The following is a 13,912-nucleotide window of genomic DNA, read 5'->3' as shown; positions in this document are numbered from 1 at the left end:
CAGGTCAGCAGGCCTATGACACGTGCGCTGGTGCACGTTGATGTCACCATGCCACGTGCATCTGGGGCAGCAAGGTCATCTGCTGCACCAAGTAGGCAGGGCGGAGAGGCTGCAGGGGCAGCTGCGGCTCCATCCACCCCAGCCCTCACACACCCAGCCAGGACAGTGTCGTTCCTAGTCCATGCTGCTGACATTCCCCCTGACACCATCACACTAGAGCCAATGCCTGCACCAACTCCCATGCTGAGTGTGCAATCCCACACTCCTGATACAGAGTCCACCAGGGCTCCTGCCCCTAGTGTCCAGAGCGGCGCAGGACACTCAGGATCACCACCACCTTCCAAGCGGAAGAGGAAGAGTGCTCGTCCGGCACAGGCTGATGCCCCAGACACGGCTACACAGTCTGCCCCGTCCAGGAAGCCCAGCTTCACGGATGACGAACTGAATGCACTTGTCGAGTATGTGTCCGCACATGACAACGAGATGGTCATTGTTGCAGGATCCAAGACCACACCTGCACAACGCCAGGCACACTGGCAGACCGTTGCGGACATCGTAAGTGCCCTTGGAATCGTGAGGCGCACAGCCAATGATTGCTATAAGCGCTGGAATGACCTAAAGCGCAGGGCAAAGAGTAAGCTGGCCTCAAGTCATGCCGCAACTCTAGTGACTGGAGGTGGGTCTCCAGTAGTAGACATGGAACTCACTCCACATGAGTCAGTTGCTGGGACCTACATCACGGAGGAACAGATCCAAGGCGTCGGAGATCTGGCTGATTACGAGGCATTGTCCGGTGAGTGCACATGCATGTGTGTGTCATCCATGTGCATGGTGTGTGTGTGAGGGCTTCTGTTTGTGTGCCAGGTGAGAGTGTGTGCGCCTGAGTCGTATGGGTCAGCCATGTGCTTCATGCAATACATCCTGCGCAGCTGCATTTGGCCATAGCAGTATCCCTTCTGCCAACAGTAGACATCTAGCCCAACTGCACGCCAGTTGCCCTTGAAGTGTCACCTTGCCACAACATTGTTGCTTATTTTTCACTGTTAATTCAGGCAGATTGTTTGCATTCCACCACCTTTACTAGGCATGTCCCAGTCCACTAGTCACATGTCTGACATGGCTATGGTAAAGTGGAGTGACTTTGTTACCTGGATATCATTTGTTCACACATGTCCCTGTGCAATTGGACCATTTCAGACTGGCAGCTCCAGGTGAAAAATCTGACCTGTTAGAATTAGAAAAGCTATTACATGCGGGAACTGGACTTAATGAATAGGTGCTGCCCTCCTCTCCATCTTCACTCAATAGCAATGGTACATGCCATCTGTGTGATGGCATGTGTGTTTCACCTGGCAATCACAGGCCAATGTGTGATGCCACTGCCAGGCAGCATGCAGAAAATGTGTTCATCTTCCATCTTGGTGTCATCAGTGTGTGCCATTTGCCTGCCCTTCATATGCAGTGAGGGTGCATGCATGGGAGGGTTTTAGTCATGTGGGACATGTGTCAATCAAGTACTGGTTCTCTTGCTTCTCAGCCCTCATTGTGTGCCATGGTGCTAATGCCTGTTTCCATTTCTCTGTTTTTATGTCTTTGCAGGGGAAGACGCACCTGATACTGCTGGGGTTGTGGAGATGGTGCAGACCCAGGAGGGGTCCGAGGGCCGACCACCCACCAGTGAGGGACGTGGTGTGGTGGTGGGTGAGAACCCACAAGTGCTGCAGGTCGCGCTCTCAAGGGGTGTCTCTGGCTGCACCTCCCCCGAGCTGTACTCAGGTGTTGATTCGGATGAGACCTACGTGCCGTCGCAGGTGAGTGTTCCAGGGAGGGATTCTGTTCTGTCCCACCCACCTGCACCAGGGTCAGAACCCTCAATGGGGATGTCAGTGTTGGCAGCTACGCCTTTGGTGGTTACGGATGCAGGGTCACACTCCGCGACATCTGATCCTGTTCCTGGGCCAGCAGATCAGAGGGGGAATGCAGTCCTGCAGCCTCAGGCAGTGCCGGCACAGCAAGGGGCAGTTCGCCTTGCCCCAGGCAGGTGTGGTGCCCGCCGACGTGGTGGCCTTACGCCACCTGGCAATACCGCATGGGAGCAATCCATTTACGGTATGGCAACACAACAGGCAGCATCATCCGAGATGATGGCTCAGGCCATGGATAGGGTGGCCACTTCCATTGTCCCCCCTGAAAGGCTGATGGAGCGACTAGAGCAGGCAACCGACTCCATCTGCCAGTCACACAGGGAGGACATGTTGGCGTCCAACAGGGACAGGCGGGCGGCACTGGCGACTCTGCAGGAGGCCATCTCCATTGAGTCCCAGGGCCACAGGGAAGCCCTGAGGCAGGAGCTCCTTCACCTCAGGACGACTCTTGTTGAGCTTGAGGCTTCAACACACCAAAGGACAGAACAGCAGCTGGAGCGTCTCACCCGTACGCTCTCAGCTGAGATGCAGGCAACGAGGGCGGAGGTCCGGGCATCCCGTGAGTTGTTGCATGGGGACCTCCGCACACTCATCCTCCAGAACCAGACCTACCACACCCGCATGCTTGCAGCCATGGAGGAGCAGACTAGGGCCTTGCGTGGGCTGCCTCCCATAGTGCAACCACCTCCGGATGCAGCTGCAGAGGGTGATAATAGCGACAGCAGTGATACTCCCACAATAGGGTAGCCGTGTGGGCCATGAGCCCATGGAGGTGTTTTTTTTTCCCAGGATCCACGCAGGTGGGTTCTGGTGTGCATCCTGTCCTCGGACCTCCTGGGTGGCCTCCCCAACCCCCCCGGGCCCATCAATGGCCATTTTTGATTTTTATTTTTATTTTTGATTTTTATTTTTGATTTTTATTTTTATTTTTATTTTTAATTTCTAAATAATTTTTCCCATTTATTTTGGGACAATTTGTTGGCTTCCGTGGTTCCTGTGGGCATACGCAGCATTGTGGCTGGGCACATGCAGGCTTGTCATGTATTTGGTTCAGATGCTTGGGTTTGAGTCACACACACCCCTCCTGCTTCCCGTTTCCATGGGCTTGCAAAGGGTGTGCCCAAGTGACAGTGAATTACACAGTGACGTTGGACTCCCATGAGCTGTGTGGGCAGTCTGTAGTCAATACTGTGTATACATTCCTAGTGCATATTGCTGTTGTGTTGTACACTGCATGTTGCATTGATGTGTAACTCATCATCTGTGTCTACCTCCCAATTTGCAGGTCCCTTCCTCATGTCTACACAAGGCCCTCTAGTCTGGAGATGGGGTCCATGTTGGCAGCAGTGCACGTACAACTCTACATGGCGCCAACACTGCACAGTTGGTAGTGGTGGGAGTGCAGGCATTTCCAGGTGGTGAGACTACTAATATATAAAATTTGTGATGTCATGTTAATGGTAGTACCTGCTCAAGTTTGTTGTTGGTCCTGCATTACTGTGAGCATTTCCGGTGTTGCAAGTTTCAATTAGGGACACTCTACATTGTGACACTAGTGTCATGTTGTGGGGATTAGTTTATTTACCTGCAAATAGCATGACATGGCACGGTGTGTGGTGTGGCGGTGCTGGGGATGGGTTGGCTGACATGGCACTGTCCTCTTGTTGCATTTTGCAAGTGGGTATTCATTTTAGCTGCTTGAATGTGTTACTTCACAAAACTGCATTGGTGGTGTCTGTGTGGGTAGGGATGCACACATTGTGACACTTCCAGGTGAACAATCTCAGGCTGATATGGTTTTCACGGTTCATTCTCCAGACATTCAGGATCAGTGTCAGGTTGGGTCATCATTGATTGTCAGATGGAATGTGCCAGGGCAGTGTGCACTCCACAGGGGTGTGATTTCTATGTGAAGTAATTAGCCACTAGCTGTGTACGGGCTGCCTCCCCCCGTGCCCTTTCCCCTCCCATGCGCAGCGGCTGTGCATGTGGTTGGGAATGTGGGGCCACCACCATGTCCACGGCCAGGCCCCGGCGTGTTGCAACGTTGTGCAGGACACATGCTGCCACTATGATCCTACACACTACTGGGAGAGCGTACAACAGCTGCCCGCCAGAACGGTCAAGGGAGCGAAAGCGTGACTTTAGCACTCCGAATGTGCGCTCCACTATGCCCCGGGTTGTAATGTGGGCTGTGTTATATCTTACCTGGGGTGGCGTGGTGGGGTTCCGAATTGGCGTCATCATGTGGGGGCTGAGAGGGTAGGCACTGTCCCCTGTGGAGGTGGTGATTGGTATCATTGGTGGGGTTGTGACCTTGCTCAGTATCTGACATGCATGCATGTGCAGTGGCATTCATACTCACCAAGCAGCCATGTATCGCCATGCCGCCCAGCTTCTAGGTCCCGGCTTAGGGTGGACATTCGGTAAATGAAGCTGTCGTGGGTTGACCCGGGATAGTTGGCATATACTGAGGTGATGATTCCCTTGGCATTACATACTACCTGCACGTTGATGGAATGCCAGTGCTTGCGGTTCCTATAGATGTGCTCAGATGCCCTGGGGGGACGTAGAGCCACATGGGTGCAGTCGATGGCACCTAGCACTTTGGGGAATCGTGCCACAGCGTAAAAATCCAGGGCGGCAGCATGCCTTTCTGCAGGTGTTCTGGGCAGGTATATGTGCCTGCGGACTGATGGGCGTGCAGTGATGATGTTCAAGACCTGGTGTAGGCAGCGTGACTGGGTGGCCTGTGATACACCACCCACAATGGCACTTGTCCGCTGAAATGATCCAGTGGCTAAGAAGTGCAGTACATTGAGGACCTTATCCAGGGGGCTGAGTGCTTGGGAGCACAGGGTGGGTGATGTGAGGTCATCCTCCCACTCACTCACCAGGTCCAGTATGATGTGTGGTGGAAACCTGTACCTCCCATGCACCTGGTCATCAGGCATCCCGAAAAGGCTGGTTCTGGGTGTGAATATTCTGGCCCTGGCTATCCTCCTCCTCCTCCTTTGGTTGGCCACGCCCACTGCTGCTAGGAACGGTATGTTCATCCTGGGTCTGAGCTTGTTATTTTGTTAGCGCGCAAATTAATGCGTTGCGCGTGTTGTAGGCGAGCGTGTGACCCGCGCACCCCTGAAATCCAGTACCCAGTCCAATAGCGTGTTGAAATTCCCGCGCACCCCGGGATACAGGTGCGCTGACGTACTTGCGTGTGTAAGTGTCCGCGCACCCCTCATATACACATACATAGGCCAATCGCGTGTACGCGCACTTTTGTCCAATTACACGCGATGAGACTCTGACGTGCTGTCCAATCACACGCGATGACATTCTGACGTGCAGTCTTTCCACGTGTGCTCTGTCATCACGTGCTGTGTGGGAAACACCCGTGCGGGTCACGTCACAGACGCGCTTACGCACTGAGGGCCTTTGGTCGAATAGAATCACGTATGCGTGCTGACGCGCTTACGCGCTAAGGGCCTTTCCGCGATTTTCACGCTGATGTGCAGGATTTTCACGTGCCAAATCACTCCGTACCAAGCTGGCCATGCGTAAGCACACGGAAGACCACGCTCCTGCCCAGAAGGCCGAACTACTGCCCCCCGCTCCCACCTGCCACCTGCTGCTGCCTGACTGCTTGCTGCCCACGTGCACTGCCATTTGCTGCCTGCACATCAGCCAGGGGTGCTGTTGCTGTGACCACCCCTGCTGGAACCGAAGACTCCTGACTGGAATTCCATCGCTCCACAGCCCAGCCCCAGGACCCAGTTGCCCACCCACTCCTGCCTCTGGGGTTGTCATGTCGGGGCAAACACCATCTGTGACCACTGACAACCCCCGGCCAGAGAGGCAGAGGGGCACCAACTTCAGTGCCACCGAAGTTGGTGTCCTGGTGGAGCAAGTCCTGGGGCAGTATGATGCCCTCTTCGGAAGTTCCCACGCCGACAAGGAAGGACGGACTCGGATCTGGACTGACATCGTGACTGCCATCAACGCGGAGGGGGTGGCAGTCCGGGACTTACAACATGTCAGGAAGCGCTGGGAGGACTACAGGTCCAGGACCCTGAACAAGGCCCGGCGCCTCTTGAAGGCAGTGGATGCCAAGGGGCGCCGGGGCCACTTGTCGGAAGAACAGATGGGGGTCCTGGAATGCATTTCCCCAGCGCTCCACGTCCAGGTCCTAGAGAAGCAGACCCGTCTGGAGTCGAGCGGTGAGTGTACATGCATCCTGATTGTTAGCAGTGCGTGTGGTGATTATTCGGTATTGTGCAGGTTGCACATCTGTTTGTATGGGTGGGGGTGTACAGGGCCGTGGGGCTGACACATGCGAGGGCTGTAATGTGTGAGACATGGATGGTGCTTCTGTGTATAACTTGCATGGCAAATGCAGTTGTGCGTGCACACATGTTTGTATGAATGTGTATGTAAGTAGACATGTCCGTGATGTCACGCATGTATGTTGTTTTCAGCTGCATGTATGAGCACTGTGTACATGTGCATGTGTGTGTATTTGGCAAGGGTGCAACAGTGATGCAACATGGATGCATGTGACAGTATGTGGAAGCCTGATTGGCAGATGTGACATGGATGGCCGTCTGAACAGTGCGACACTTGGCAGAGGTGTACACATGCATGCAAGTGTGGTGGTGTGTGTACATGTGTGGTGCACTTCCTGTGTTGCATGTGATGTCTGGCTCACCTTTGGCTGCTGATGCTGTTGTATGTGTATGGATGGTGCTGGCAGTTGCGATATGGCTGTGGTATGGCTCATGTGTGCGAGTTGCAATGACATGTGTGTTGGGGATTGTGATGACATGTCTGAGGTTTGCCAATGCCACTCATGTGCAACTGTCATGTGTGTATGTGTCCATTGTACAGTGCCCTGATGCCTGTGTTTTGTTTCTCCCTGTCTGCAGCGTCAACTGATGAAGAGGGCGGAGAAGGTGCTGTGGAGCACAGCGGCGGGGATCCGACCGCCAGCCGGAGACGCAAGGCCCGGCTCCCCTCCCGTGTTGTCATCTCGTCGGGGAGTGAGGAGTCCGGTGCCGCGTCCCAGGCCGCAGCTGCCGGGGGGAGGTCCAAGAGGCGGAGGTTGCAGTTGGACTCCTCAGCAGCAGAAGGGGCAGCTGGGACCCCACAGGGCCCAACAGGGGAAGATGGCACGGAGTCATCCAGGTTGGTGGGGGGTTTGGTGGAGGAGGAGGCCGTGCAAGCACCAGAGACGGGGTCTGGAGGTGGGGATCCCACTGGTGCTAGTGGTGCAGTGCAGGACCAGGGACAGGAGGCAGCACAGGCCGCCGCGGAGGTGCCTGTGTGCAATCCTGTCCCCGGTCCTGTCCCTGCATCATCTTGCAAAAAATGGTACCAGGAGAACAAGAGAGACTGAAGAAGGTGGGCAGACAAATATGAGCTCAAATCAAATAATTTAAATAATATATTGACATGCTAAGAAATCACAGAAGCTGATCATTTCATTAAACCAATAAGATATTATATTAGGAATGAACTGTGATTAATAACATTGTGAATGATTTACAACACAATGAAAAGAAGTGGTTTAATGAAATGATCAGCTTCTGTGATTTCTTAGCATGTCAATATATTATTTAAATATTGCATTAGAGATTGTATGTATGGATGTATGATTAGTAAAATGCTTTTTAGAATTAATAAAATTAATATGCGTCTATGTGTTTTTTTAGATAAATCTTAATAAAATGAATATATTGATTTGAGCTCATATTTGTCTGCCCACCTTCTTCAGTCTCTCTTGTTCTCCTGGTACCATTTTTTGTTCATATTACTTGGTGTTACCTCTAGGTATCAGTGAAAGTTGAGGTTCCCACTTTGGGTTTGTTGTTCCTGCATCATCTTGCACCAGCAGGGATGCCTACGTCCAGACCCGTTTTCAGGCAGGGGATGAGCTGACGTCAACTGGCCTTCCTCTGCCTGCGGACGTGGCCATCCAGGTCCGGGTTGAGCCTGTCCTGGCTGGTGTGGCGTTGCGTCAACGGGCCATGCGAGGTGACCTGCAGTCTTTTCATGGAGAGACTGCACGTCATCTCGAATGGCTCGTTGACCACGTCAGCCTGCTGGGACAGGTCACCCAGGCCGGATTCCTCCGTCTGATGGGGCTTGCTCCGACCCCCTCCTCAACTGGACCCCCTACGCGCCAGTCGTCCTCTGTGCCATCTTCCCACCCATCAGTCACCTGGGTGCCCTGTGGAGCTGCCTCTGACGGTGCAGCCAGGCTGGTGGGGGAGGCATCCCTGCCACAGTCGGGAGTTGGAGGTCCAGCAGGGGTGGCCACATCAACAACTGCACCCCAGCCGGCGGAGGATGTGCAGGCAGCAGGAGGCAGTGCACGGGCAGAGGCAGTGCAGCAGCAGCAACATGGTGGGAGACATGAAGGCTCGGGGCTTTCCACATCGGAGGGGCAGGCATCGGCCGGAGGGCAGGGGGACCCAGGACAGAGAGTGTCTTCCGTGTGGCAGAGGTTGGGCCACGCCATAGGTGCGGAGCGGCGGCGGGCGGAAGAGGCGCGGCTCACAATGGTCAGGGCGGAGAACTCCATGCGGAGGGCCCTGAGGCAGGCCGAGTGCCTCGAGGCAATCCGCAGGGGGTTGGAGGAGGACACGGCGTCGTCCCTGCGGACCCTCGGGGCCATGGAACTGGACCGCCTCCGGGACATCGAACAGGAGTTCGATGATGCCCTGGCCCAGGACACCACGGAGTGAGCCGCTGGACTTGCCCGCCGCCTTTGTATATAGTTCTTTAGTTTTAGGTTTCCTTTCTTTCTTATTATGATTTGGAGTCGACGGACACTGCCCCACTTTTTGTATATAGTTGATTTTTAGTTAGGTTTTTTAGTAGGTTTCCTTTGTTCAGTTGGGCTCATGGACCCTTGTTAGTTTTTAACATAGTTCTTTATTGCATAGATATTTTTTTACATTTGACTTTGGACGACTTTTTTTTGGATTCTGATTTGCAGTGTTTATTTTTTTTATACGGACATGCACCTTATTTTTTCTCATTCCCATTGTAGTTTGTTTCCTTTCTTTAGCATTCTTTATTTTTTTCAATACAATTTTGTTTTCATACTTCACTGTGTGGTATCATCTCATTGGTTTCATGCATGTCATGTTGGGTGTTTTCCCATTCAATTGCAACCATTGTGTGTGACGGACATGGGTTCATTAGCTTCATGAACATTGGGGGTGTAACATGTAATTTACATTTCCATGTGGGTGAATGGGTTACTTGGTAGGGCTTTTTGGCTGTGGAGGCTGACCATTAAGCACATGATTGGGGATTGTGAGGACCTGGTGTAGGGTGCCCCTGGTGGCTGGGGGGTGGGGGTGGTGGGAGACATGAGTGGGGGCCTGGTGGAGGCTGCCCCTGCACTGCTGGGGGGTGGGGGTGGTGGGAGACATGGGTGGGGGCCTGGTGGGGCCTGCCCATGGTGGCAGGGGGGTGGGGGTGGTGGGAGACATGAGTGGGGGCCTGGTGGAGGGTGCCCCTGGTGGCTGGGGGGTGGGGGTGGTGGGAGACATGGGTGGGGGCCTGGTGGAGGGTGCCCCTGCACTGCTGGGGGGTGGGGGTGGTGGGAGACATGGGTGGGGGCCTGGTGGAGGGTGCCCCTGGTGGCTGGGGGGTGGGGGTGGTGGGAGACATGGGTGGGGGCCTGGTGGGGGCTGCCCATGGTGGCAGGGGGGTGGGGGTGGTGGGAGACATGAGTGGGGGCTTGGTGGATGCTGCCCCTGCACTGCTGGGGGGTGGGGGTGGGTGGGAGACATGGGTGGGGGCCTGGTGGGGGCTGCCCATGGTGGCAGGTGGGTGGGGGTGGTGGGAGACATGAGTGGGGGCCTGGTGGAGGCTGCCCCTGCACTGCTGGGGGGTGGGGGTGGTGGGAGACATGAGTGGGGGCCTGGTGGAGGCTGCCCCTGCACTGCTGGGGGGGTGGGGGTGGTGGGAGACATGAGTGGGGGCCTGGTGGGGGCTGCCCATGGTGGCAGGGGGGTGGGGGTGGTGGGAGACATGAGTGGGGGCCTGGTGGAGGGTGCCCCTGCACTGCTGGGGGGTGGGGGTGGTGGGAGACATGAGTGGGGGCCTGGTGGAGGCTGCCCCTGCACTGCTGGGGGGTGGGGGTGGTGGGAGACATGAGTGGGGGCCTGGTGGAGGCTGCCCCTGCACTGCTGGGGGGTGGGGGTGGTGGGAGACATGGGTGGGGGCCTGGTGGAGGGTGCCCCTGGTGGCTGGGGGGTGGGGGTGGTGGGAGACATGGGTGGGGGCCTGGTGGGGGCTGCCCATGGTGGCAGGGGGGTGGGGGTGGTGGGAGACATGAGTGGGGGCCTGGTGGAGGCTGCCCCTGCACTGCTGGGGGGTGGGGGGGGGTGGGAGACATGAGTGGGGGCCTGGTGGGGGCTGCCCATGGTGGCAGGGGGGTGGGGGTGGTGGGAGACATGAGTGGGGGCCTGGTGGAGGCTGCCCCTGCACTGCTGGGGGGTGGGGGTGGTGGGAGACATGAGTGGGGGCCTGGTGGAGGCTGCCCCTGCACTGCTGGGGGGTGGGGGTGGTGGCTGACATGAGTGGGGGTCTGGTGGGGGCTGCCCATGGTGGCAGGGGGGTGGGGGTGGTGGGAGACATGAGTGGGGGCCTGGTGGAGGGTGCCCCTGCACTGCTGGGGGGTGGGGGTGGTGGAAGACATGAGTGGGGGCCTGGTGGAGGCTGCCCCTGCACTGCTGGGGGGTGGGGGTGGTGGGAGACATGAGTGGGGGCCTGGTGGAGGCTGCCCCTGCACTGCTGGGGGGTGGGGGTGGTGGGGGACATGGGTGGGGGCCTGGTGGAGGGTGCCCCTGGTGGCTAAGGGGGTGGGGGTGGTGGGAGACATGGGTGGGGGCCTGGTGGGGGCTGCCCATGGTGGCAGGGGGGTGGGGGTGGTGGGAGACATGAGTGGGGGCCTGGTGGAGGCTGCCCCTGCACTGCTGAGGGGTGGGGGGGGGTGGGAGACATGAGTGGGGGCCTGGTGGGGGCTGCCCATGGTGGCAGGGGGGTGGGGGTGGTGGGAGACATGAGTGGGGGCCTGGTGGAGGCTGCCCCTGCACTGCTGGGGGGTGGGGGTGGTGGGAGACATGAGTGGGGGCCTGGTGGAGGCTGCCCCTGCACTGCTGGGGGGTGGGGGTGGTGGGAGACATGAGTGGGGGCCTGGTGGGGGCTGCCCATGGTGGCAGGGGGTGGGGGTGGTGGGAGACATGAGTGGGGGCCTGGTGGAGGGTGCCCCTGCACTGCTGGGGGGTGGGGGTGGTGGGAGACATGAGTGGGGGCCTGGTGGAGGCTGCCCCTGCACTGCTGGGGGGTGGGGGTGGTGGGAGACATGAGTGGGGGTCTGGTGGGGGCTGCCCATGGTGGCAGGGGGGTGGGGGTGGTGGGAGACATGAGTGGGGGCCTGGTGGAGGGTGCCCCTGCACTGCTGGGGGGTGGGGGTGGTGGGAGACATGAGTGGGGGCCTGGTGGAGGCTGCCCCTGCACTGCTGGGGGGTGGGGGTGGTGGGAGACATGAGTGGGGGCCTGGTGGAGGCTGCCCCTGCACTGCTGGGGGGTGGGGGTGGTGGGAGACATGGGTGGGGGCCTGGTGGAGGGTGCCCCTGGTGGCTGGGGGTGGGGGTGGTGGGAGACATGGGTGGGGGTCTGGTGGGGGCTGCCCATGGTGGCAGGGGGGTGGGGGTGGTGGGAGACATGAGTGGGGGCCTGGTGGAGGCTGCCCCTGCACTGCTGGGGGGTGGGGGGGGAAGGAGACATGAGTGGGGGCCTGGTGGGGGCTGCCCATGGTGGCAGGGGGGTGGGGGTGGTGGGAGACATGAGTGGGGGCCTGGTGGAGGCTGCCCCTGCACTGCTGGGGGGTGGGGGTGGTGGGAGACATGAGTGGGGGCCTGGTGGAGGCTGCCCCTGCACTGCTGGGGGGTGGGGGTGGTGGGAGACATGAGTGGGGGCCTGGTGGGGGCTGCCCATGGTGGCAGGGGGGTGGGGGTGGTGGGAGACATGAGTGGGGGCCTGGTGGAGGGTGCCCCTGCACTGCTGGGGGGTGGGGGAGGTGGGAGACATGAGTGGGGGCCTGGTGGAGGCTGCCCCTGCACTGCTGGGGGGTGGGGGTGGTGGGAGACATGAGTGGGGGCCTGGTGGAGGCTGCCCCTGCACTGCTGGGGGGTGGGGGTGGTGGGAGACATGAGTGGGGGCCTGGTGGAGGCTGCCCCTGCACTGCTGGGGGGTGGGGGTGGTGGGAGACATGGGTGGGGGCCTGGTGGAGGGTGCCCCTGGTGGCTGGGGTGTGGAGGTGGTGGGAGACATGGGTGGGGGCCTGGTGGGGGCTGCCCATGGTGGCAGGGGGGTGGGGGTGGTGGGAGACATGAGTGGGGGCCTGGTGGAGGGTGCCCCTGGTGGCTGGGGGGTGGGGGTGGTGGGAGACATGGGTGGGGGCCCGATGGGGGCTGCCCATGGTGGCAGGGGGGTGGGGGTGGTGGGAGACATGAGTGGGGGCCTGGTGGAGGCTGCCCCTGCACTGCTGGGGGGTGGGGGTGGTGGGAGACCTGAGTGGGGGCCTGGTGGAGGCTGCCCCTGCACTGCTGGGGGGTGGGGGTGGTGGGAGACATGAGTGGGGGCCTGGTGGGGGCTGCCCATGGTGGCAGGGGGGTGGGGGTGGTGGGAGACATGAGTGGGGGCCTGGTGGAGGGTGCCCCTGCACTGCAGGGGGGTGGGGGTGGTGGGAGACATGAGTGGGGGCCTGGTGGAGGGTGCCCCTGCACTGCTGGGGGGTGGGGGTGGTGGGAGACATGAGTGGGGGCCTGGTGGAGGCTGCCCCTGCACTGCTGGGGGGTGGGGGTGGTGGGAGACATGGGTGGGGGCCTGGTGGAGGGTGCCCCTGGTGGCTGGGGGGTGGGGTGGTGGGAGACATGGGTGGGGGCCCGGTGGATGCTGCCCCTGCACTGCTGGGGGATGGGGGTGGTGGGAGACATGGGTGGGGGCCTGGTGGAGGGTGCCCCTGGTGGCTGGGGGGTGGGGGTGGTGGGAGACATGGGTGGGGGCCTGGTGGGGGCTGCCCATGGTGGCAGGGGGGTGGGGGTGGTGGGAGACATGAGTGGGGGCCTGGTGGAGGCTGCCCCTGCACTGCTGGGGAGTGGGGGTGGTGGGAGACATGAGTGGGGGCCTGGTGGAGGCTGCCCCTGCACTGCTGGGTGGTGGGGGTGGTGGGAGACATGGGTGGGGGCCTGGTGGAGGGTGCCCCTGGTGGCTGGGGGGTGGGGGTGGTGGGAGACATGGGTGGGGGCCTGGTGGGGGCTGCCCATGGTGGCAGGGGGGTGGGGGTGGTGGGAGACATGAGTGGGGGCCTGGTGGAGGCTGCCCCTGCACTGCTGGGGGGTGGAGGGGTGGGAGATATGAGTGGGGGCCTGGTGGGGGCTGCCCATGGTGGCGGGGGGGTGGGGGTGGTGGGAGACATGAGTGGGGGCCTGGTGGAGGCTGCCCCTGCACTGCTGGGGGGTGGGGGTGGTGGGAGACATGAGTGGGGGCCTGGTGGAGGCTGCCCCTGCACTGCTGGGGGGTGGGGGTGGTGGGAGACATGAGTGGGGGCCTGGTGGGGGCTGCCCATGGTGGCAGGGGGGTGGGGGTGGTGGGAGACATGAGTGGGGGCCTGGTGGAGGGTGCCCCTGCACTGCTGGGGGGTGGGGGTAGTGGGAGACATGAGTGGGGGCCTGGTGGAGGCTGCCCCTGCACTGCTGGGGGGTGGGGGTGGTGGGAGACATGAGTGGGGGCCTGGTGGAGGCTGCCCCTGCACTGCTGGGGGGTGAGGGTGGTGGGAGACATGAGTGGGGGCCTGGTGGAGGCTGCCCCTGCACTGCTGGGGGTGGGGGTGGTGGGAGACATGGGTGGGGGCCTGGTGGAGGGTGCCCCTGGTGGCTGGATGGTGGGGCTGGTGGCCGACATGGGTG

The sequence above is a fragment of the Ambystoma mexicanum genome, chromosome 5p (assembly GCF_040938575.1).
Source record: "Ambystoma mexicanum isolate Mex_15411 chromosome 5p, UKY_AmexF1_1, whole genome shotgun sequence".
In the NCBI taxonomy this organism is placed as follows: Eukaryota; Metazoa; Chordata; class Amphibia; order Caudata; family Ambystomatidae; genus Ambystoma; species Ambystoma mexicanum.
The sequence above is the reverse complement of the archived record's forward strand: the minus strand, read 5'-3'. Positions refer to the sequence as shown.